General features: G+C 41.3%; 1 protein-coding gene across 13 annotated transcripts in view; it reads left to right on the top strand.

Moving 5' to 3' along the window:
- Positions 1-25,759, top strand: part of ALPK1 (alpha kinase 1) — a 125,946-nt gene that overhangs the window by 24,260 nt on the left and 75,927 nt on the right. The window contains exon 2 of one of the 13 annotated variants that reach the window (XM_088836170.1): positions 9,247-9,323. The exons of the other annotated variants lie outside the window; for them this stretch is intronic. The gene's annotated coding sequence lies outside the window, so the exon portion shown is untranslated. The remainder of the gene's footprint in view (positions 1-9,246; positions 9,324-25,759) is intronic. 13 annotated transcript variants of the gene reach the window in all.

The following is a 25,759-nucleotide window of genomic DNA, read 5'->3' as shown; positions in this document are numbered from 1 at the left end:
TAAAACTGATGAGGATTAACACTAAGAAATAGTCTGAAAATTTTACATCAGTTTGAAAGGAAGAGATTGGAGGATGAGTTAAAAGTAAGCATGTTGTTTCTTGTCATTTCAACAGTGTATGCAGAGAATGTAATAGTTTACAGAGACAATAAAAGGCATCTTATCTTTTTTGAACATTACAGATATTCATGAAATAAAAAGAAACATTTCCAGTTTATCATATATGCAGTAAGCAATGAGTGGCATTAATCAACTAGCAGAGGCTGCCCATATTTAGCCAGTATCTTCTTTAACAAACATTTAACAACCACAACTTTTAAAATTGAACTATAATTGATTTATGATGTTGTGCTAATTTCTGCTGTACAGCGAAGTGATTCAGTTATACATATATATCCAGATATATATCCATTCTTTTTTTAAAAAGTATATGCTTTTCTATTGTGGTTTATCACAGGCCTTTGAATGTAGTTCTCTATGCTATACAGTAGATCCTTGTATCTATCCCTCTAAATATAATAGTTTGCATCAGCTAACCCCATAATCCCACTCCATCCCTCCACACACCTCCTTCCCCTTGGCAGTCACACTTCAGCAAGTATTTTTTGAATACCTTTATGTGCTAGGAATTGATTTAGCTGTTGAATATTCCAGGGTATAGTACAGAACAGAACAGGCACATTCTCTGACATGTTGAAGGGTATAATATAGTGGGGAGCATAGACTTTAAACAAAACCTCACAATTAATTCATTAGTTATAGGTGAGAGAAAAAATGGAAAGCGGTCTACCACAGGGCCATAAATAAATTAGTTTGGGCTCAACCCCCAAATTGGACAGTAAATAAAATTTTTAAAAGGACTCAAGAACAACCTCTCTGAAGTTCTTAACACCAGTTTATATTATCCTTGTGTTTTAACAATACATAAAGTGGATAACGGAGAAGGCAATGGCAAGCCACTCCACTACTCTTACCTGGAAAATCCCATGGATGGAGGAGCCTGGTGGGCTGCAGTCCATGGGGTCGCTAGGGGTCGGACACAACTGAGCGACTTCACTTTCACTTTTCACTTTCACACATTGGAGAAGGAAATGGCAACCCACTCCAGTGTTCTTGCGTGGAGAATCCCAGGGTCGGGGGAGCCTGGTGGGCTTCTGTCTATGGGGTCACACAGAGTCGAACACGACTGAAGTGACTTAGCAGCAGCAGCAGCAAAGTGGATAAGGTGAAATTTACAGATGTGTGAAAGCAACGCTGCACGAGAGTATGTGGGTAGCTGACAAGCAGCAATAACACACTTTGCCCATTTGAAGGGTTATAAAACGCTCTGAGCCTCCCGGACCACCTCAGGCAACTCCACCGGTCATCAGGCTGCCTGAGCTGCCGCTGAGACTCTGTCCTCTCTTGATCCACTCTGAACTGTGGATCCCTATCAAACCTGAAAAACAGGTGTGTAAACATAATCCCCCTCTTCTTTTTCATTTGTCTTCATTGGCAGTTTTCCCAGGCTGTGAGCCCACTCTAGACTCCAATTCCCAGTTGTGGGTCCACTTCTAGACCCTCTAGCTTCCCTGTGAGTCTAGACCCCTTGGATGAATAAGGTTATCTAAATTTCTACAAGCACTGTAGACTTCTGTTTCGTCTCTTTGACCTCCATTGTATACGCTTCCCAGACCTGGGTTCACTCAGCTCTCTAGGCCCGAGCTAATACAGTGCCCCGGCTGATTCTGATGGGATCCATTATGATGAACCATAGCTGAGCTGAGAGATGCTTATGGATTCTTTTCTTCATCCTTAATTGTCTTTTCAGTTCTCCACAGCACTTGTTTCAATCCAGGTTCTCTCATTTCAAGCTGAATTTACGCCTGCCAAATTTCCTTGTATCTGACTCATAGGTTACCAGATTATACATGGAGAGTGCTCAGATTTTCTCTGAATCATTAGCCATTTGTTTCTCCTTCCATTCTGCCTCAGAAAAACAATATTCTACTTTGTATTCCAACCTACTTTGTGACTTGTCTGGTTAATCCTTGTCGCTTTCTCTCATTTCTCTTTTTTAAAAATTTTGCCTTCTGACATCTTCTCCTTAGCCTACACACATATTTAAGTTGAATGATTCTTTACGAAATATTCATTTCCTCTGAGACTATAGCCTATCTTTCCCCTTCTTTTAACAGCAGCACTTCTCAAAATAGTAGTCTGTATTTAAGTCTCCATTCATCCCTTTCACTTCCTTGTTTGACACTCATCTATCAACTTCTGTCCTCTTCTGAAACGTCTATTTGCAGAATCAATGGGAACTTCCCAATCACCCAATCTAGTTGCCTCTTCCTAGCCACTCTCTGTGGAGAAGGAAATGGCAACCCACTCCAGTACTCTTGCCTGGAAAATCCCATGGACGGAGGAGCCTGGTAGGCTGCAGTCCATGGGATCGCTAGGAGTCGGACACGACTGAGCGATTTCACTTTCACTTTCATGCATTGGAGAAGGAAATGGCAACCCACTCCAGTGTTCTTGCCTGGAGAATCCCAGGGACGGTGGAACCTGGTGGGCTGCCGTCTATGGGGTCGCACAGAGTCGGACACGACTGAAGCGACTTAGCAACAGCAGCCACTCCCTGGGCTTCCTGCAGAACTTGTTACACAGTATCACAGCTCCACAGTCGCCTGGTTCTCACACTTGGCCGGCTACTTCTTTTGCAGGTTACTGTTTTACTGCTTGGCTCCTGAAAGTCTAGAAGTTCATGTCCTCTGTATACCCTACTTTTGCCTCCTTTATTCTCTTGTAATGGCTTCAAGTATGCCCCTTATTCCCAAATTTATCTCCTGTTCTAATCTCTCTCCTGAGTTTAACTCACATTTCCCACCTCTCGTAGAGCACTGTTTCTCTGCAAGCTTTCAGGGGCACTTCAAACAACTTGTCTCTCAGTGGCGTCCAGGCACCCTGAACCACCTGCTGATTCATTAGGATCTACAAGATCATTTTGCCCTTTGCTCTTGCTGTGTCCCTGGCCCACACTGTCTGCAGTGCATCTCCTCACACCATTTCCCTTGTTTCCTATACCCTGCCTCTCCCCCATGTTCCCACTTGTCAGAGTTGCCATCCTACAATGTTTGACTCTTGTTTTACCTTCTGAATAAATAATAACTGAACTAAATCTCCTCTTCCCTATTCTTCACCCATTCTTTGCTTAGAGTTCAACTGTATCTGATCATACTCAGTCTTGTATTTGAGATACACCTTTGTGCTTGCTGTCTCTATCAAAGCCGGAGTCCTAAAAGGACTGGGACTATGTCTTATTCACCTTTATATCTCTACTGCAAATCACGGCACATAGCAGAAACCCTGAACATTTTGGTTAGTTTGTATTGTTGGAAGAAAAGTACCACAGATCTTAATTTTTAAGAATTGTTTCTTTTGAAGAGCGCAGTTTGTAATACGCAGGCTACCAATTTGGGAGATTGCAGAAAGTATAAAAATAAATATATTGAATAAAGTTGACATTTTTACCTTTATCCTATTTCAGTTAACACAGATTTTTAGGCAATTCTACTCTGTAAGAGGCTTGTTTAAGGGTGATGAGATTCTTGGAAATCAAGATGAAGTCTCAGGGTCTGGGATTTTATTTTACTTTCCTTGGAGTTAGTACGTTAGCTGGCTACTTCTCCACAGATGCTGAATGAAGACATGAGACTCTTGGGTCAAAAACAAAGGACTTTACTACTCAGAGCACAGCAAGCAGCATGACCATCATGTTCACACCAGTTCCTCATGGCTTCCTAGGTCGAAGGAGTGATACTGAGCAGTCCAGGTGGATGTTGGTGGGTTTGTGTTGCAGCCAAGTAACACTGAGCTTGAGGAATCCTCTCTGGCCCAGAGGGAGACATTACCTCATTCCTCACAGTTGCTGTAAATACAACCTGATAGCCCAGAAAGGAGAGATTGGTCAGGCATTCATAACATACCCAGAGTCTGCCTGCAATGCAGGAGACCCAGGTTCAATCCTGGATTGGGAAGAACCCCTGGAAAAGGAACTGGCAACCTGCTCCAGTATTCTCGCCTGGAGAATCCTACAGAGGAGCCTGGTGGGCTACAGTCCATGGGATCGAAAAGAGTCGGACAAGACTGAGCAACTAACACTTCATCCCCTGAGAAAACAGTTCTAGATTTTAAACCTGATGAGAAGAAAAAAAAATCAGAGGGTTAATGAGAATAAGACTTTGTAGTCTACCTGGTTTTATAACAAATAAAATTTCTAAACACTTTACCTCATGAGAAGTGAATCTAGGACTCATATGTAAAATAACCACCAACTAAATCCAAACAACCTAAGGCAATGTCTGTAACCTGCTAAGTTAGTATTACAGTAACTATAGTTCTTTACATCTGCAGCCTTTTGCCACATACTGAGTTTCTTTGAAAGTTTTAAGAACTTTATACTCAGCAGAGGATTTTTATCGGGTATGACTTTTACTCCCTCAAAATGGTAAATTGAACTGTAAATTAGAGTATGCTAGTAAATTGGATTAGAATTAAACACGTCCTTCGATATGTGCAGTTGAACAAATGAAATATATTTTCCTCTCAAGATTCTCTTGAAGGAAAGGAGTTAACCTGAAATATCTTGTCAGCGTATAGAGGTGAGGTACCTGAGACAGGAGAAGGGGACAACAGAGGATGAGATGGTTGGATGGCATCACTGATTGATGGACATGAGTTTGAGCGAGCTCCAGGAGTTGGTGATGGACAGGAAAGCCTGGTGTGCTGCAATCTATGGGGTCGCAAAGAGTCGGACATGACTGAGTGACTGAACTGAACTGAACTGACTTGAGACATGCAAGGTGGCAGCCCAGACTTGAGGGGGGAGTTACTTTTTACATTGACGATTGTAATTCCTGTTTCCCAAGGCCATAGTGACTGAAAAACGTAGGCAACAGTCACAGAAATTTTGTTACTGCCTATTTCGATTTTCAGCTTCTCCACTCCCCTGTTTTTCAGGATCTTTCCAGTCTTTACAAGCTTCTGCTGCAGTGTCTCTGTTGCTCTTAAAATTGGAGATTGACTGCTTCTGAGGCTCACAAATGTTTCAGCAACCCTAGGTAGTTTGAACTTCTAAGCTGCCACAAGTTGTTCAGACTTTTCAAGGAAGGCCTTGCTTTTTTACAATCTCTAATTCCCTTGCTCTCTTCCTTTCCCCTTGCAACAAAGGTCACCCAGCTTCCCTGAGGCAGAGTTACAGGGCTTTTGAGTAACTCATTCTTCACTCAGAGCCTTCCACTCAGACTCAAACTGGTTTCCAACATAGGCCATATGTCTGAAGACCCTACCACACCTCATGGTGAGTTTTCAGCCTTCCTGAGTTGCTTTCCTTTCCTTCCCTTGAGTTTATGCAAACTTCTATCATCCTTTTATGTTGGGAAGTCTTTGCAGTAGAGATGATCATCATTTCTTTACCAGCCATATGCTCATTACCAGCATCCCATTTTCACACAGTTTTGCTCTATTATTCTTTCCTGACTGCTGAGATTGTCCTATGTGACCCCCACATCACCACCACCGGAGTCATTGTTTCTTTAATTGATAGGACCAGGGATGGACAGATGATGCCCACAGGTAATGAGCTGTGTGTTGCGCTAAGACTTTGAACTAAGGATGCTGAGACTGAGTCATTATCTATTGAGCGGTTGAATCAGGAAGGCAGGTAAAGCCAGGGTGAGTGGATCGGATAAGGATGGTTTACAGAGAGAAATAAATCAGACTCTGTCTATTCTGTCCACCTAGTGGTCTTTGCACCTAGCATGGTGCCTGACATAGTAGGTTTTCATAAGTCTTAGTGGAATGAATGCAGCAGATTGTGGAGGGGGTGTGTGTGTGTGAGAGAGAGAGAGAGAGAGGCTACTTTTGCCTCCTACAGTTTTCCAGTTCCTCATTCCAATCCCACATGCCCTATGTTCATGAGATATCCCTGTGTCCATCCAATAACTTCTCCTTTATGCTAAAGTTAGTTTGGGTGTGTTCTGTTCCTTTGCAGCTAAATTAAACCTAAGAATCTCCCACTTCAGTGGGCATGTCTCCACTTGGTCCAAGTGAACCTCACCTTTAGGGGATGAATAGAGACTCAAATTCAACTGAGAATAAAGAAAATACCTCCCCAAATAAAGCTTCTTGATCTTCTTAAAAGGCAACCTCTGAAGAAAAGCATGATAGAAACTGCAAATTGAGGATCCTTTTGGAGACAGGGTCAGACTTTAGGCATCGTTGAGTGAACGCAAAGTCAATGGAGAGTGTCAGATATGATCAGGACACTCTTGCCAACCTAAGCTCCAGGTAGAGGAAGAGCAGTGAGTCACAGCTTTACCCTGAACTCCGGAATGCTACTGGAGTGACTCGGAGATACAGAGACTTCTTCACAGTTTCTGGTTGTACTCTTGGCTGTTGTATGGAACACCAGAGAAAAAGGTTATTCTCTCCTGCTCCCTGTCTGGGAGGAGACATATAAACCTGAGAGGCAGTAGAGTAGCTGAAAAATTCATTGGCAATCATCACAGGCTTGAAACAAGGGAAAATGAAATACCTGGAAGCAGCATGGTGTATTTTTCAAGAGCATAGTTTTGATGTGAGACCAATGTCAAGGACCAACTCTCCAACTTACTAACTAGCTCTGTGTCCTTGACTAAGCTGCTTAACCCCGTAGAGTTGCAGATTTCTCATCTACAAAGTGCAGATAAAAAATACTTATAAATATGCTTTATTAGATAATATCTGTAAGTTCCTAGGCCAATGGTACCAACAAAGTGCTCAGTAAATGATAAGGGTGGTTAGAATAATTCACTTCAGTTCAGTCGCTCAGTCCTGTCCGACTCTTTGCAACCCCATGAATCACAGCACGCCAGGCCTCCCTGTCCATCACCAACTCCCGGAGTTCAATCAAACCCACCTCCATCAAGTTGGTGATGCCATCCAGCCATCTCATTCTCTGTTGTCCCCTTCTCCTCCTGCCCCCAGTCCCTCCTAGCATCAGAGTCTTTTCCAGTGAGTCAACTCTTCGCATGAGGTGACCAAAGTATTGGAGTTTCAGCTTTAGCATCAGTCCTTCCAATGAACACCCAGGATTGATCTCCTTTAGAATGGACTGGTTGGAGCTCCTTGCAGTCCAAGGGACTCTCAAGAGTCTTCTCCAACACCACAGTTCAAAAGCATCAATTCTTCGGCGATCAGCTTTCTTCACAGTCCAACTCTCACATCCATACATGACCACTGGAAAAACCGTAGCCTTGACTAGATGGATCTTGGTTGGCAAAGTAATGTCTCTGCTTTTTAATATGCTATCTAGGTTGGTCATAACTTTCCTTCCAAGGAGTAAGCGTCTTTTAATTTCATGGCTACAATCAGCATCTGCAGTGATTTTGGAGCCCCAAAAACTAAAGTCTGACACTGTTTCCACTGTTTCCCCATCTATTTCCCATAAGGTGATGGGACCAGATGCCATGATCTTTGTTTTCTGAATGTTGAGCTTCAAGCCAACCTTTTCACTCTCCTCTTTCACTTTCATCAAGAGGCTTTTTTGTTCCTCTTCGCTTTCTGCCATAAGGGTGGTGTCATCTGCATAGCTGAGGTTATTGATATTTCTCCTGGCAATCTTGATTCCAGCTTGTGCTTCTTCCAGCCCAGCGTTCCTCATGATGTACTCTGCATATAGGTTAAATAAGCAGGGTGACAGTATGCAACCTTGATGTACTCCTTTTCCTATTTGGAACCAGTCTGTTGTTCCATGTCCAGTTCTAACTGTTGCTTCCTGACCTGCATACAGGTTTCTCAAGAGGCAGGTCAGGTGGTCTGGTATTCCCATCTCTTTCAGAATTTTCCACAGTTGATTGTGATCCACACAGTCAAAGGCTTTGGCATAGTCAATGAAGCAGAAATAGGTGTTTTTCTGGAACTCTCTTGCTTTTCTGATGATCCAGCGGATGTTGGCAATTGGATCTCTGGTTCCTCTGCCTTTTCTAAAACCAGCTTGAGCATCTGGAAGTTCACGGTTCACATATTGCTGAAGCCTGGCTTGGAGAATTTTGAGCATGACTTTACTAGCGTGTGAGATGAGTGCAGTTGTGCAGTAGTTTGAGCATTCTTTGGCATTGCCTTTCTTTGGGATTGGAATGAAGACTGACCTTCTCCAGTCCTGTGGCCACTGCTGAGTTTTCCAAATTTGCTGGCATATTGAGTAAAGCACTTTCACAACATCAGGATAATTAGTGCTTTGTAATACAAGGATCAATGAAAAGTGTGTTACTTTCCTGTTAACTGGAAGGGAGGTTGTGTTTTTTTAAGCTTGTGTATGTGTGAGCATGTGCTCAATCATGTCCGACTTTTTGCGACCCCATGGGCTGTAGCCCGCTTGGCTCCTCTGTCCATGGGATTTTTCAGGCAAGAATACTGGAGTGGATTGCTACTTCCTACCCCAGGGGCTCTACACAGGGAGTGAACCCGCTTTTCCTGTGTCTCCTGCATTGGCAGGCAGATTCTTTACCAGTAGTGTCATCTGAGAAGCTTAAATTTAGAAACGTAAACATACTAAAACATGTATTTCATAGCTCTTCTTTACTGTTATCTTTTCAAAATAAATCCCTGCGTGTAGACAAATGTAAAAGAAGAGTTCAGGAAACATCTAACAAGATAGTAGTTATGTAGTAGATAGCCATCAGTTGTGGTATCAATCAACAGCAGAGTTCAGTTTAGTTCAGTTCACTGGCTCAGTCATGTCCGACTCTTTGTGACCCCATAGACTGCAGCATGCCAGGCCTCCCTGTTTATCACCAACTCCCGGAATTTTCCCAAACCCATGTCCATTGAGTCGGTAATGCCATCCAACCATCTCATCCTCTGTCGTCCCCTTCGCCTCCAGCCTTTACTCTTTCCCAGCATCAGGGTCTTTTCAAATGAGTCAGTTCTTTGCATCAGGTGGCCAAAATAGCCTCAGAAGCAGAATAAACTCCCCCAAAAGGAGGCACATGTGAATTCTCACATGTGATCTTCTCAAGACCTTAAAAGCAACTGTAAACTATATGACCTGTAGATGGCGAACTTGGATAGGGTGAATATTAAGCAATGACTACATAGAAAAGAAAGCAGTGGTTTTTGTTTTGTTAAAGGGAGGACTAAGAAAAGTGGATACTTTATTAAAAAGCTGCACAACCCACACCAAGCCAAAAGCATCATTTGCCGACACACTGGGTTCTTTCTTCCAAGGGGACCATCAGCCTGAACGTCAGAGTGAGCCCACCCTCAGTCCTGTGTGCTGCTGGGAGACAAGACTGCATTTGCTGGTACAAATGTTTTGGTTGAGTAGTCATGCTGGTTGCTAGTTAGCAATACAAGGAAAAGGACTGTCAAGGAGGGAACATAAATAGATTTCTTGTAAATCTCTTGAGGGGTATAGAAACGTTACCTTCTCAGAATATCCATAGGTAACACTCTGATCTGAACCCACTGTGCTTGTCTAAAATAGCCATATCTTTTGATCTGTATATTATAAATAATTATATCCTCCCTTGCTCGATTTCTGCCACTGTGGTGTGTTTGTTCTGTTACCCTCCTCAAGGCAATTCTTTAGGGACCAATTGCCATTGTTTATTGATATCATTTCACTGGCCGAGGATTTCTAGAGCAGCATGTGGGGCATTCAGGACTACGAAGGGAGCGCTGTAGTACTTTGTACAATGTATGTGCCCTACCTACTGGATACATGTGGGGTTTTCTCCCTCAAAATTCTATTTTGGAGTACAGATTTTACTATCCCAGGTCACAACTACCTATAACACGTGAGTGTCTAGGGAAATTAGTGTGACTTTCCAAAACTGCCTGCTCCTACAGTGGCCTGAGATGTTCTGCTGGTTCTTTCAGTTGTGAAAAAAGCTCAGCAACTCCCCCAGCATGATGGACTGATGACCATGTGCTGCCTTATAAAACCGGGTCACTGTCCCTAAAGGGCCGCTCAGCTTGTGGGTCAGGTGAAGGACCATCTTCAGAATTCTATGGTGCCTCTGCCCTGTCGTTTATTATGAGGCTGTAATTATTGTCTGCACACTGGCCTCCCCACAGCTGTGGACTTCCAGAGTCCAGAAACAGCATCATATTCATCTGTTTTTCCTTAAGCAGTTTGTGTTTGGCACACAGTGGGTACTTACAGAAATGTTGAAAGAATTAAACAATTAATATACGTGCTTGGGTAGGACAAGCATGCAGGAAGGTGGAAATGTCCATTTAGGGTAAAAAAAAAAAGAGAGAGGAAGATAGGCAACCTACCCATGAGGAACTGTTCCAATGTTAGACAAATATTATTCCTAAAGAATAGAAGAAGAGAAGAGAGCAGTAGACTGTGTACAGCCTAATCCATTTATTTTTACTAACCAAACTCTCAAGAGATTGACTAACATCCTGGTTAACTGTTGCCAGCAGAGAACACATCTCTCCAGAGATCGCGGTGTTTCTGTCCTAATTGCATGAATTTCATGTCTTCATTCCTTTTACTACACAGAATACTGACCATGATCATGGGATCTTCACTCCACGATCACAATCTCTTCATGCATTTCAAAAGGAAGAAAGTCACTGGCTCTCAGGATCAGGCAGTTCTTGTGTTCAGGTAGCTTCTAAAAGGTTGCAGTTAATCTAAGCTATGGTCAATAGAGAAGTTATTTGAAAACCCAGCAATTGTAAGATCTTACCTAAGAGTGGATTTGGGTATAAAGGCACCCACTGGTGAAAGACAGACCCTAGAGGTTGTGAGTGATGAACAGTGAGAAACAGACTCTGAAAGACAGTCCAGATAAGAGGAGCCACACATCAGCCCAGTGTTGCCCATGGAATTGACAATGAACATCTGACATAAAATAGTGGGGCTAGTCGGGGACATGGGGACCGTGTACAGTGATGGGAGCAGGACTGTTGTGTCTGCACGTGATAAGCACTGAGGAAGCACTGGTGGAATGAACAGGCCATTCTAAGGCTGAACTGCTGCTAAGGGAAGTCGTGAACTGCTTCGCTAAGGGAGTATTCGTTAAACAGAAACTGAAGTGAAAAAAATGGGTAGAGACCAGTGAGGGAAAAGATAAAATGAAAAGCACTAATCCGCAACCATTCAGAAGAAAGGAAGGAGGCAATGTCTGGAAACCTGAATGAACGGATCATTATAATGGTGATTATAAAAAGCTCTGTTTCCAGACAACCAATTTAAAAGAGAAACATGCTATACAGTATGGTTTTCATCAGTCAGCAAAGTGCGTAAATTCATCTGGAAATGCAGATTCATCCTTAGAAATTAATTTTAGAAAGAATTTATTGCATAGACACTTAAATAAGATAAATAAGAGGACATTTGATAGATTTTGTGAAAGCTACATACATGTTATTCATGTACTAAACTATAAAGATAACTACCACCAATACAGCCTATGTAAAATAACAGGTGAAACGGAGGTGGGGGGCAAGAAATAGGTTACCTCATGAACATATACCCTGCCATGCAAGCAAGAAAATATAAATATTGACCACAGCCCCCATAGCAACTGATTATGAGATTACAATTATAACTTAATGTACTCTCAGTAAGGGCCGGGGGAGGGTAGTGTGAGAGGTTCTACTCCTTTCCATAGAGAAAGCTGAGTGTGGAAGAATTGATGCTTTTGAACTGTGGTGCTGGAGAAGACTCTTAAGAGTCCCTTGGACTACAAGGAGGTCCAACCAGTCCATTCTAAAGATCAGTCCTGAATATTCATTGGAAGGACTGATGCTAAAGCTGAAACTCCCATACTTTGGCCACCTGATGTGAAGAGCTGACTCATTGGAGAAGACCTTGTTGCTGGGAAGGATTGAAGGTGGGAGGAGAAGGGGACGATCGAGAATGAGACGGTTGGATAGCATCACTGACTCGATGGACATGAGTTTGACCAAACTCCAGGAGATGGTGAAGGACAGCAAAGTCTAGCATGCTGCAGTCCATGGGATTGCAGAGTCAGACACGACTGAACAACAATGATGGTCCCATCCGATCTGTCCTTGGGTGAAACAAGCCACATATTGGTTATCGATTTGGAGCGTACACCATTTTCTCTAGGCTAGTACCCCCAATTGGTAAGGTGTCCTCCAGTTTGCTCTGTAACCAAGCCTTCAGCAGACTACCGCACTGCTCTGCAAAGCCAGCTGCTCCTGGTTTATGGTAAAGCCAATGAATCCTGTGGGACTCCTATAGCATTCTTGACCAGAAGCAGTGCTGTATGCAGTACTGTGGGTGAAATTAACTTTCAGTAAGTCCACAGAAAGTTTTGCTAATAGAACATAGCAGGGAAGTAAAATCTATATGCAGAACATATATCCATTTTAGTGACAAAAATTGCTACCAAGTCCACAATGAAAGTGGTTCGATATAATCCCTCCACCCCATTCACCACATTGGGAGCTGTATGGAGGGCTCAGCGTGGGTTTCTGCTACTGGCATTTAAAGTGTTCATTCGTGGTGGTATAGCCAGATCTGCCTTGGTAAGAAGTTCTCATGGTTGAGCCCATAGATAACCTCCATCTTTGCTTTTGAACCTACTGAGAAATAGTGATTCCTGGGGAAGAGGACAGTTGACATTTGCAGTCTTGATCTTCCTGCCCATTTGATTATTGAGTCTTCTCCATAGTGAGAGCCCTTTGCTGAGCATTCACATGGGGCACAATATTCTCACACCCATGAACCTATTTTAAGAGGTCCATACATGTACCTCTACCCTAAACCTCCGGTCAATCCAATCTTTTTCCTTCCTACTTGCTCATCATCAAAAGAAACCTTTAGACTCTATGTATACACCTTCACTATGGTGATCTTTCTCTCTAGGTAAAATGTACAAATAGGTGTACTTCTTAAAGTTCTGCTTATTGTGAAGATTTATCTTCCTACTTGTCCTTCATTGTGACAGTGTGAAGAACTCTAGTGCAGCATGAACTTTTTTATGGCTCTTGCCCGTATATTGTGCATAACCGTTAGTAAATCAGACTTAAGGCATTTCTTCCCTGTCCATATGTGTGGGTCCACATAGAGGTGGGCCTTGCAGCAAGACTAGGTGCCACAAAACTTGGATCCATTTGCTCATGGAAGCTTCTTGTGCCTCTAGAACTTGGTTGAGTGTCATCTTGTATGTGCTGTTTCATCTTGATGGTGAAGAGCTGCTCTGCCCCTACAAATTTAACAAGTCAGAGACCTCAGTCAGTTCAGTTGCTCAGTCGTGTCCATCTCTTTGCGATCCCATGGACTGCAGCACGCCAGGCCTCCCTGTCCATCACCAACTCCCAGAGTTTGCTCAAACTCATGTCCATTGAGTCAGTGACGCCATCCAACCACCTCACCCTCTGTTGTCCCCTTCTCCTCCCACCTTCAATCTTTCCCAGCATCAGGGTCTTTTCCAATGAGCCAGTTCTTCCCATCAGGAGGCCAAACTATAGGAGTTTTGGCTTCAGCATCAGTCCTTCCAATGAATATTCAGGATTTCCTTTAGGATTGACTGGTTTGATCTTGCAGTCCAAGGGACTTTCAAGAGTCTTCTCCAACACCACAGTTCAAAAGCATCGGTTCTTCGGTGCTCAGCTTTCTTTGTAGTCCAATTCTCACATCCATACATGACTAGTGGAAAAACCTTAGCTTTGATTAGATGGACCTTTGTCGGCAGAGTAATATCTCTGCTTTTGGTCATAGCTTTGCTTCCAAGGAGCAAGCATCTTTTAATTTCATGGCTGCAGTCACCATCTGCAGTGGTTTTGGAGCCCAAGAAAATAAAATCTTTCACTGTCATTGTTTCCCCATCTATTTGCCATAAGGTGATGGGACTGGATGCCATGATCTTCGTTTTTTGAATGCTGAGTTTTAAGCCAACTTTTTCACCCTCCTCTTTCACTTTCATCAAGAGGCTCTTCAGTTCTCTCTTTCTGCTGTAAGGGTGGTGTCATCTGCACATTTAAGGTTATTGATATTTCCCCCCGCAATCTTGATTCCAGCTTGTACTTCATCCAGCCTGGCATTATGCATGATGTACTCTGTATATAAGTTAAATAAGCCTTGATATACTCCTTTCCCAATTTGGAACCAGTCTGTTCCATGACCAGTTCTAACTGTTGCTTCCTGACCTGCATACAGGTTTCTCAAGAGGCAGGTCAGGTGGTCTGGTATTCCCAGCTCTTGAAGAATTTTCCACAGTTTATTGTATTCCACACAGTCAAAAGCTTTGGCATAGTCAATAAAGCAGAAGTAGATGTTTTTCTGCAACTCTCTTGCTTCTTCGATGATCCAACAGATGTTGGCAATTTGATCTCTGGTTTCTCTGCCTTTTCAAAATCCAGCCTGAACATCTGGAAGTTCACGGTTCACGTATTGTTGAAGCTTTGCTTGGAGAATTTTGAGCATTACTTTGCTAGCGTATGAGATGAGAACAATTGTGTGGTAGTTTGAACATTCTTTGACATTGCATTTCTTTGGAATTAGAATGAAAACTGACCTTCTCCAGTCCTGTGGCCACTGCTGAGTTTTCCAAATTTGCTATCATATTGAGTGCAGCACTTTCACAGCATCATCTTATAGGATTTGAAATAGCTCAACTGGAATTCCTTCACCTCCACTAGTTTTGTTCATAGTGATCCTTCCTAAGACCCACTTGACTTCAGATTCCAGGATGTCTGGCTCTAGGTGAGTGATCAAACCGTCATGGTTATCTGGGTCATGAAGATCATTTTTGTATAGTTCTTCCATGTATTCTTGCCACGCTTTTTTTAAAATCTTCTGTTTCTGTTGGGTCTATACCATTTCTGTCCTTTAGTGAGCCCATCTTTGCATGAAATGTTCCCTTTGTATCTATAATTTTCTTGAAGAGATCTCTAGTCTTTCCCATTCTGTTGATTTCATCTATTTCTTTGTATTGATCGCTGAGGAAGGCTTTCTTATCTCTCCTTGCTGTTATAACTGCATTCAGATGGGTATATCTTTCCTTTTCTCCTTTGCCTTTCACCTCTCTTCTTTCTCAGCTATTTGTAAGGCCTCCTCAGACAGCTATTTTGCCTTTTTGCATTTCTTTTTCTTGGGATGGTCTTGATCACTGCCTCCTGTACGATAACACAAACCTCCATCCATAGTTCTTCAGGTATTCTGTTTATCAAATCTAATCCCTTGAATCTATTTGTCACTTCTACTGTGTAATCGTAAGGGGTTTGATTTAGGTCATACCTGAATGGTCTAGGTGTTTTCCCTACTTTCTCCAATTTAAGTCTGAATTTTACAATAATAGCCACAGTCAGCTCCTGGTCTTGTTTTTGCTGACTGTATAGAACTTCTCCATCTTTGGCTGCAAAAAATAAAATCAATCTTATTTCAGTGTTGACCATCTAGTGATGTCCATGTGTAGAGTCATCTCTTGTATTGTTGGAAGAGGGTGTTTACTATGACCAGTGTGTTCTCTTGGCAAAACTCTGTTATCCTTTGCCCTGCTTCATTTTGTACTCCAAGGCCAAACTTGCCTATTACCCCAGGTATCTCTTGACTTCTACTTTTGCATTCCAGTCCCCTGTGATGAAAAGGACATCTTTTTTTTTTTTTTTTTGGTTTTAGTTCTAGAAGGTGTTGTAGTTCATCATAGAACCGTTCAACTTCAGCCTTTTCGGCATTAGTGCTTGGGGCATAGACTTGGATTACTGTGATACTGAATGGTTTGCCTTGGAAACGAACAGAGATCATTCTGTCATTTTTGAGATTGCATCCAAGTACTGCATTTTGGACTCTTGTTGACTATGAGGGCTACTCCATTTCTTCTAAGGGATTCTTGCCCATGGCAGTAGAGATAATGGTCATCTGAATTAAGTTCACCCATTCCAGTCCATTTTAGTTCACTGATTCCTAGAATGTCGATGTTCACTCTTGCCATCTCCTGTTTGACCACTTCGAATTTGCCTTGATTCCAGGTTCCTATGCAAAATTGTTGTTTACAGCATAGGACTGTACTTCCATCATCCGTCACATTCACAGCGGGGTGTTGTTTTCACTTTGGCTCTGTCCCTTCATTCTTTCTGGAGTTATTTCTCCACTCTTCTCCAGTAGCACATTGGGCACCTGCTGACCTGGGGAGTTCATCTTTCAGTATCCTGTCTCTTTTGCCTTTTCATACTGTTCATGGGGTTCTCAAGGCAAGAATACTGAAGTAGTTTGCCATTCTCTTCTCCAGTGGACCACGTTTTGTCAGGACTCTCCACCATGACCCGTCTGTCTTGTGTAGTCCTCCACGGCATGGCTCATAGTTTCACTGAGTTAGACAAGGCTGTGGTCCATGTGATCAGTTTGGTTAGTTTTCTGTGATGGTGGTTTTCAGTCTGTCTGCCCTCTGATGGAGAAGGTTAAGAGGCTTATGGAAGCTTCCTGATAGGAGAGACTGACTGAGGGGAAAACTGGATCTTGTTCTGATGGGCCACCAGAGAAGCAATTTAACAAGAGGTCCATCAGATAGCATCTAATTTGGAAGAGAAAGCACAGGTCTCACTATCAGTTAATTCTCCATGACCAGATATTCAGTCTTTATCAGGACGCAGCAGGAAAAAAACAACAGCTATTTCTTGAGGAAAATAGTTATTTGTCAAAGAGATGTGGCTTCTCTCTCAATTCTAGGGGCCTTCTATTTTATTTGGGAATTCTATAAGCTCAATGATCTGCTACAGAATATTGCACACATTAGATTTCCTGGGTCGCAAGATCTAATGGCTGGTAAAAACGGCTTACTCTTTAAACTTAACTGACTGAAGACTACTCCTTTGTTTTGGGCCCTCTTTAAATATAGAATCCTTATGGTTTATTCAGTAAATAGGAAGGAGCAACACAAATATAATATTATTTTTCCTGTCTTCTACTAAAATCCCATGAAATGTGTGTGCCTCTTTCTTCATGGAATTGGATACAAGGTGCGCTAAACTACCTTCTAGTTTGGAGGAGATACCTAAGTATACTCCCCGGCATCTAGACTCCCAGAAACATCAGTGAGTTTGTGGATCTCTGAACTCTCATGAATTTATCTCTTATCCTCAGTGACATATATGTCTTATCAAGGTGTCTTATGTATTTTACACTTTCTGACCAAATTGTGGTACCCAACCCCACCTCATGGATAGCACAATGAATCTAAAGTCTCTGGTAAATGTTCCCATGTTAATCATTTTGACCCAGGGGAGGTATGTTCCTTTTTCTCTTCTTAGTTTATCATTTTAGAATTTATTTACACACACATTCCCCTGGTTCTTACTGATACCAGTTAGAAAAAAATAATATAATTTTTTTGGGGGGCATGTAAAACTATTTCTTGTTGTATAATTTGGTCAGACTCTTTTTCTGGTATTTAGGTACCTCAGTTTCAAGAGCTTAGACCTTGAAACTTGCTGATATTTTCCCTTTCCCTTCCTTTTCCTCCCTCTCTTTTTTCCTTTCTCCTTTCTTTCTTCTTTTGGAAAACAGCATAAATTGGCTTTATTTTTATTTATTTTTTAACCTAACACACAGTAAAATTGACCTTTAGTTTGGTCTTTATTTTATCATTTTAACACATATATAGATCTGTGTAACCATCATACCGGAGAAGGCAATGGCGAGCCACTCCAGTACTCTTGCCTAGAAAATCCCATGGATGGAGGAGCCTCGTAGGCTGCAGTCCGTGGGGTCACTAAGGGTCGGACGTGACTGAGCAACTTCACTTTCACTTTTCACTTTCACACATTGGAGAAGGAAATGGCAACCCACTCCAGTGTTCTTGCCTGGAGAATCCCGGGGACGGGGGACCCTGGTGGGCTTCTATCTATGGGGTCACGCAGAGTCGGACACGACTGAAGTGACGCAGCAGCAGCAGCAACCATCATACAGTGGAGATAGATAAAAAAGTACCCTGCCTAGACTCACTCATAGAGTGGGTCAAAGGAGATTCAGTAGGAATTCAATCAGTTAATTCAATCAGTGAGGCACAGGCAGACAGAAATTACAGTTGAAGGTAGGTATTCTCTCATGTAAAACAAAAAGCTCTAACAGCAAGCAGGTTACTTCCTTGAGTCTCCTTGTCTTGAGATGCAATTTCCTTGAGTCTCATTTGCCTCTTTTGTAAATAGAGATGATGAAAACTTAATGAATGAAACTTTGCTAAATATAGTTTTAACATCTCTGTATGCCTGCTCAGTCACTTCTGTCGTGTCCGACTCTTTGTGACCTGTGGACTGTAGTCCACAGGCTGCTCTGTCCATGGAATTCTCCCAGGGAAGAATAATGGAGTGGGTTGCCATGCCCTCCTCCAGGGGATCTTCCCAACCCAGGAACTGAACCTGTGTCTCTTGCGTCGCAGGTGGATTCTTTACTGCTGAGCCACTGGGGAAGCCAAGTTCAACTAAGAGGAGTTAAAAGCTTCCCTTTAACTAAGTTCCCTTTAACTAAGTGTCCTTAGTCGCTTAGTCGTGTTATACTCTGTGAGACCCCATGGAATATAGCCCACCAGGTTCCTCTGTCCATGGGGGTTCTCCAGGCAAGAATACTGGAGTAGATTGCCATGCCCTGCTCCAGGGGATCTTCCCAACCCAAGGATGGAAGCCAGGTCTCCTGCATTGCAGGTGGATTCTTTATCATCTGAGCCACCAGGAAAGCCCTTTAAAATCTTTATTGAGATACAATTTACATACCATAAAATTTACTCATTTTAACAGTGCAATTTAATTCTTCTTAGTAAATTTACCAAGTTATGCAAATGAAACTTCAACCTGAACTCATATATTGCCAGGATTAAAGGTGTACAGCTTGAAAATTTATAGCAAAATTTTCTTTTTGTATGGAAGTGTTGAAGTTGCCCACAGTTAGAGGAATAATTGGTTGCCTGCCTCACAGCTCAGTCACATCAGAAGGGAAGAAACTGTCCCTGTCACGTAGCTGGTATACAACAAGTCCAGACCCCATTTATTAATAACTCCAGATGCTGAATTCTGTCCATTGTTCTGTAAAGACTTTCTGGCATATGCTTGTAAAGAAAATGGCCAAGTTAAATAAGGAACTCTATTGTGAAATGTATTTAACTTGCACACATGTTCAAAATTATTTGAAAATTACCAAAAAGAGATATATTCATCTGTCTAAAACTACTCAGAATGTGGACCAAGTAATGAAGGATTTATGTTAGATGGTTTATAAAGATTATCTAAGTGAAGGTTGCCTTGGAACTGATCACAGAATCTGAGTTTCCTGGAAGTAAAGGCAAAAAGGGACACTATGATGAGGTTTAGGTTATTGTAGTCTAATAAAAAGAAATATTTCCATTTGGCATGAAAATCAAAAAAATCTAAACTTCATCATAGTGTCCCTTTTCGCCTTTACTCCCAGGAAACTCAGATTCTGTGATCAGTTCCACCTTAAGTAAAATTGGGCTTCGCTGGTGGCTCAGAGGTTGAATCTGCCTGCAGTGCAGGAGAACCTGTTCCATCCCTGGGTTGGGAAGGTCCTCTAGAGAAGGAAATGGAGCCACCCACTCCAGTATTCTTGCCTGGAGAAATTCAATGGACAGAGGCTTGACGGGCTACAAAGTTCATGGGGTCGAAAAGAGTCGGACACGACTAAGCAACTAACACTAAGTAAAATAACATTAAGCAGTACACTAGACATCTTCAATAGCAATTTTTATTATTTTCAAAATTACAACTTATAAACCATTTTTGCAAATAATAAAATAAATAAATCAGTTTTGTTTACAGTATAATCTAAACATTAGTAAGGGAGTATCCTCAGTAGAGGGATGTACTCACTTCTTTTCTTTGTTTTTAAGTAAAAACTTACATTTTCTGCAATGTTGTACAACTTGTAGTTTGTTATATTTTGTTGAAATTGGATTACTGGATTATCTATTTGCTGCATAAATAATACCAGCTAAGCCATCTTTGTCTGCAGGAAAGTGAGCTATTACAGACTGCTGCACCTAAATGTTTAATGCTATCCTGTAAAAATAAGGGTAAAGAAAAAAGACCTGTGGCATCACTGAGTCTCCTTGCTCTGATTAACCAAGGTCAGATTCCCTAGATGAAAGATGTGGTTAGAACTTGATGCTAATCAAAGGACCAAAAAACACTTGAATATAGTTCATTTTAATCTTAGTTGAAAAGATTGTGGATAGACACTTAGGAAAAAGTGAAATCAGCATAATATTTCCTCTTCAAGTACAGTCCAGCTTTCAGAGTGGTAACGTGGATTTCAGCCTCCTCGTAATTCTCCTTGATGAAAACAGAAGGATTTCACAGCACAGAAAGCAGAGGTTTATGAGTCTGGATACAGACGGACGCACAAGAGAACTCTGTTCATCGTCTTCAAAGTGATGCAGCGATGGCAGGGCTGCTGCTGTGGCCACATGTAATATAGCCTGTAACTCTTTAAAGAGGATTAGCTTTAGCGCGCTGGGAGCATTCAACGCTGGATTTCACGTGGAGTAGACTATGCTAATGAAATGTAAATGTCTATGGCAAACATTGCATAATATCGAAAACCTTCAAAACTGAGCTTTGTCTCTTGCACAGTGGGAAACCAAACTTTATCATATCAGAAGAACAAGTAAAAGGGAAACAACATTATACTTTTCTGCCTATGCATCTGCTGCTATAAAAATGAATTTAAATATATATTCACATATATTTATATTTAAACTAAGTTGCCATGTCAGTGGAAAAGTTTAGTCATTCAAAAGCATCCTACTAGATCTTTGTCCAGAAATGAAATAATTTATCTTTGTTGGAAAGGATATACATATAATATGAATTTTAAAAAAACATTTTAACGCTATTTTTTAAACACTACTTTAGGATTACAGAGAGCTTATGGAGTGGGTCTTTTCCCCGTTTCACCTTAAAATTTCTTGCTTGTGGTCCTTTTGCCTGCACAATCTTTCTGCTCAATATTGGGCAACTGTATCTTTATCATAATTTTCCATATAGTGTTTTTACTACTTTCATTGGAAGCAAATGTGAGATTTGATTAGTTTCTTAAAACTGTTTGTATACTCAGTTAATATGAAAATTATTTTCACATATTTAGAATTTCAGAATGGATCTCGCATTGGGAAGGTGAATTCGTTATAAGGTGTGTGATTTGCAAACCATGTAACTGTGTGTAGCTCTCAATTCCATACATGTGATTCCCAAAGATTGAAAGCCCCCTAAAGATTTCATCTCAATTACTAGGAAATAAAGACCCTGCACACACATGCAACGGGTGCCTGTGGCTCGGTTTCCAACACGTGATCTTTCATTAGTTACTAGCATTTCGCGACACTCAGCGAATAGCTAGGTTCTCTTGGATTTTGTTGTTCAGCAGTGTGTGTGTGTGTGTTTTATCTCAGTTTTGAAGGGTTTGTCTCTGTAGGCTTCAAGGGATGGTAATACATATTCATGAAAAAGCACTCTTTCCAGTCCTTGCCACCACTGACAAAGCCTTAGCTGTTTCACACAGCAAGCTGACTGGGATTGTGTGTGGGGGCTGCATGGCCAGATTAGTGCAAACAGCAAGCCCACTTCTCTGCTTGTTAGGCCTTGCCTTCCTGACAATTTCCCCAATTGTCATTTGTGACAAGGCTGTCATTAGGTGATGGCTTCTTTTGGCCATATTCAGATAAAGATAATTTCCTTAACTTCCATTTTATTTGACAACAAGCAGTTTGGGAGAGAAAGGAAGTGCTTCAGTAGTTTATGGATTAGGGTTTTGTCACTTCAAAGGCATCTTTGATCTAAAAATATGTGCTGTACCAAATTCATTATGTCTTTCCTTAAAGAGCTTTTAAATTTATTGATCTTCTCCTCAATTATTCTCTTTTTACGTCCAGTAATGATGTGTGAGATGGTAGTGTTGGGAAAAGCCTAAGGAGGAGTGTGGGGAAAATACAGCTAACTGGTCACTTCTGAAGCTGTTACGAGAACCAAACAACAGGTGCTTTTGTTTAGCGTCAATTCTCTTCTGAATCTCTATGCAGACAAAGGCCCCTCTGCTGTCTATAGATCAACATGAAGATATTATACCAACAGAATAAGACAGGATTATGTTTGGCATTGCAGCCTAGTAAAGATTTTGAAAACCTCACAATTTGTGCAAAAATTGTGCCCACAATTGTCTTCATCCTCATCATCGAGTCCATGGGTTTTGAAAGCCAGCAAATGAGTAAAGAAGAGCAAGTGCTTCTTTGTGAACCAATAATTTGGCTTTCTCTAGAAGAAATCCTTGAGGCTCAGCTTGCTCAAGTTCTTATAATTGGATCACTAGAAAATCATACAGAGCAGAAAGTAAGAGGCTAAGAATCCATAAGTGAAAATAGACTTTAAAAAACACAGGAAGATGAGCTTGTACGGTTAGATATTGGTTCTCTTGTTCAGAAGGTCCACTTACCCTTTTTGTCCTCTTTTTACTGTTGTTCTAAACAATTGTTACATGGAATTACTGTGTTTTAAACAACACCATGGACAAAGGAGTAAACAGTTTATATCCAAACTATCACAATTAACCATTGTCTTCTAAAACCTCACATATAATAACCCCAATTGACTGTAGCACAAGCCACTCACTTCAATTTCTACAACTAGGAAAAGGAAGTTAAAATAAATGGCTTAAATTTGGGGGAGGTGTCTAACTATGCTATTTTATTAGCCTCTTGACAGGCTATTTTATAATTTTCAGAGATATCTAGATGCTATTGATAATAAGTTCATTTCAGCAAATCATAATTTCAAAATCTTACACATTAAAGGAAATGTATAATTTTAAAGCATGATAAAGTCCCTAAAAGCAATACAAATTGTTTCTTTTGAAAATCAGTTTCCTGAATTTCTAAAAACTAGTAGAACATAATGCCTTTCACTGAAAAATCAGTTGAGAGGTTTAGGATTCTACCCTTGGGCCCTCAATACTCCTCTCTGTAAAGTCAGGATAGAAATAGCTGTCAAGCAATGTCAGAAACATTTTCCATGTGTGAGGTTATTTTATCTTTATTAAGAGGTAGATATGATTATTAGCTTGATTTTACAGATGAGGAAACTGAGGCTCAAAGAAGGTCAGTAACTTGCCCATTGACTCATATGCAAGAAGTGGTGGAGCCAGACGTGGGTACTTTGGGTTTGAAGCCTCTGTTCTTAGCCCTAGGACCTGGAAGACCAGGATCTAGAATACTCAAATAGTCGTCTCCTAATTCCTCCTGGTACCCTGGCACTGCACAAGTAAATGTTAGTACTCATCTCCCCTGCTGTCTCTTCAGCTCCCGAGTCCTGGTTATTTGCTCCATGCTATCCAAGGAACTGAGAGGGTGCAAGTGGATTCTTACTCTCTGCTTAGGTTCATCCAGTTTTCCTTCCACCTGCACGTTAAACACAGAGGGATTCGCCTGACAAAATCTGATAAATTCAGACAGTAGGGTTCAGGGTTCATTTTGCTGTCTTTTCAAGGACTCCTCCACCACTTCATGAAAATTCTGTGATGTAATTTATCTTTACTTTCTTTTAACCAGAAAACCTTGATTTTTCACATCCTTGCAAAATCAGTAAAAGCTCCTTTGGAGGAGGAAAGAAATAGATTTGAAGAAGAACGTTTTGAAGAAAGATCTCTGTTTTGTCTTAGAGTTCACCTGCTTTGTGACACGTGAATGCACCACATTAACTGGCAGACAGCAACACCATCAGCCTGCCTCGGAAGAGACCAAAGTAAACACCCGTCTCAAAGAGACTGCACTGAAATATGATATCAGCTGCAAGAGAGGGCCATCTCCTCCGGTCAAATGAGAAAAATCATATTATCCTCACTGTGGTATACAAATAGCTTGTAAGCCACATTCTCCATTTGAATGCTAACAATAAAGTGCTAACCTCACCGCTTAGGGCCAGCCTGATCCCATCTCCAAACACAAACACTCTGCCTCGGTTTTGGCTGGGGGCTGTGTCATGGCCTCCCCACACCCACCTTTTCTTCCCCCCTGTTAATTGGCTGAGACCACCAGAATTTGGAGGACACAGATGTCACTGATAGTTTTCCTAGGGAGCACATTCATGCCCATCTGTTGCAGCCTAGAAGGCTGTTCATATATCCACAAGGCCTTCATTTAATTCTTGTCAGAAAGTAATGTAAATCCAGTTTACCTCAGAGGTCGCAGCCGAGATTTATGCCAATGAGCCCCCTGCAATTTACACACACTGTAGTTGCATAGAATGAAAAGAAAGCCTTTCATGTTGGTGCATATTAACAAGAAAGCCTGCCTTCCGAGAGGGGCTTTTTGATTGCGCTTTCTCCTGATTTTAATACAGCCGATGCCAGTTGGTATACCCAGCTTTAGAAAAAGGAAAAAATCTAATCTTTAAAGTTTCTTCTTTTATAAGAGGTAAAAGAGAAAAAGAGAAATCCTAGCAAGTGGCACTGCCATGTCTTTAATTATCTTTACGAAACAAAACTCCTGTGAGCTTGGAGAATATAGAATGTGACAGGAGAGCGTGTTCTGGCCTGAATTACTGCTGGTTGAAATCTAGAGAGAATTCAGTTGTGAGCAATTGTCTTTCCAAAGTGAAAATAGGAGGAGTGACCATCTGAATTAGTCTCAGGCTTTTCAGCTGTCTCTCTCTAGTGTATTTAGAGGAAATTGTGAAATTTGATCAACTTTCTCTGGACCAGGCTGCGTAGAAATTGATTCATTAGTAAAATGGAAGCATACATATGTGATACACACATATATATTTATAGAATTATTTTATTGGAAGTCCGATAAGAGTACCTAGAAGAGCTTCTGTTAATCCTATCTTTCTATGTATTAACACACTCTGAAATATTCAGGACTATGTCAGTAAGCTGAAAGGCAAATGGCTTTAAAAACACCCATGGGGTCAAAATCTTCTTGAAAGTTTGACTATGCCCCCTTATTCTTTATGTGATCTTAAGACAAATTACTTAACCTCCATGACCCTCAATTTTCTTATCTCTAATGTGGGAATAATAAAGTCTACATCAAAAGGGATTGTGTCTGAGGTATATAGTACATAAAGCATAGAAAGTATTCAACCAGTGAAAAATTCCCTCTCCACTCTGCCTTGTGGGGTCCGCAAACTGTGGATTTAGAATGTTAGTTAACCTAGTTCAAATACCTTAACATTCAAATAGTCAGACTACTTTTTCACATTTAAAAAGTTTTTGAAGACAGATGAAGTTGGAGATTTTTTTCTTCCATGGTTTGGAAATTTTGTTTTGCTTAACTTTTTAATTCTCTAAAAGTAGAATAGGAGCATGTCACCCAGTTTGGGAAAAACATGCATGGCCTCTCTACTTACAGCAGTTTAGCTTCTGCGTCCCCAAGACAGTGGGGACTAACTAACACTAAGCACAAACTAACAGAGAAATATAACAGCATACCCTACAAAGTTACATGATGGGTGTATAGGTGGAATAGAGCTCTGGTAAAAAATACAGTGTGTTATTGGTAACTCATTAGGCGGACTCTCCAAATGTATGATCACAGTCTGGGCTTGATTATGGAATTGGATAAAGCCATAGCCTCACTTTACAGAGCCTTTCTCCACATTAGGGAACTGAAGCCCAATCTTGCTGGCTCTCTAAAGCTGGGATTAGGCAGAATTAAAGTAATTTCAGAATTGTCTTTTGCTGCTTCTCAGAGTTCGTGAAAGCCATTCCTTTTTGCCTATGTGCTGTGCTCAGTTGCTCAGTCCTATCTGACTT

This window comes from Moschus berezovskii, chromosome 5 (assembly GCF_049115385.1).
Source record: "Moschus berezovskii isolate FMDL1 chromosome 5, NW_MosBer_1.0, whole genome shotgun sequence".
NCBI lineage: Eukaryota > Metazoa > Chordata > Mammalia > Artiodactyla > Moschidae > Moschus > Moschus berezovskii.
This window is presented reverse-complemented; position numbering and strand designations above follow the sequence as displayed.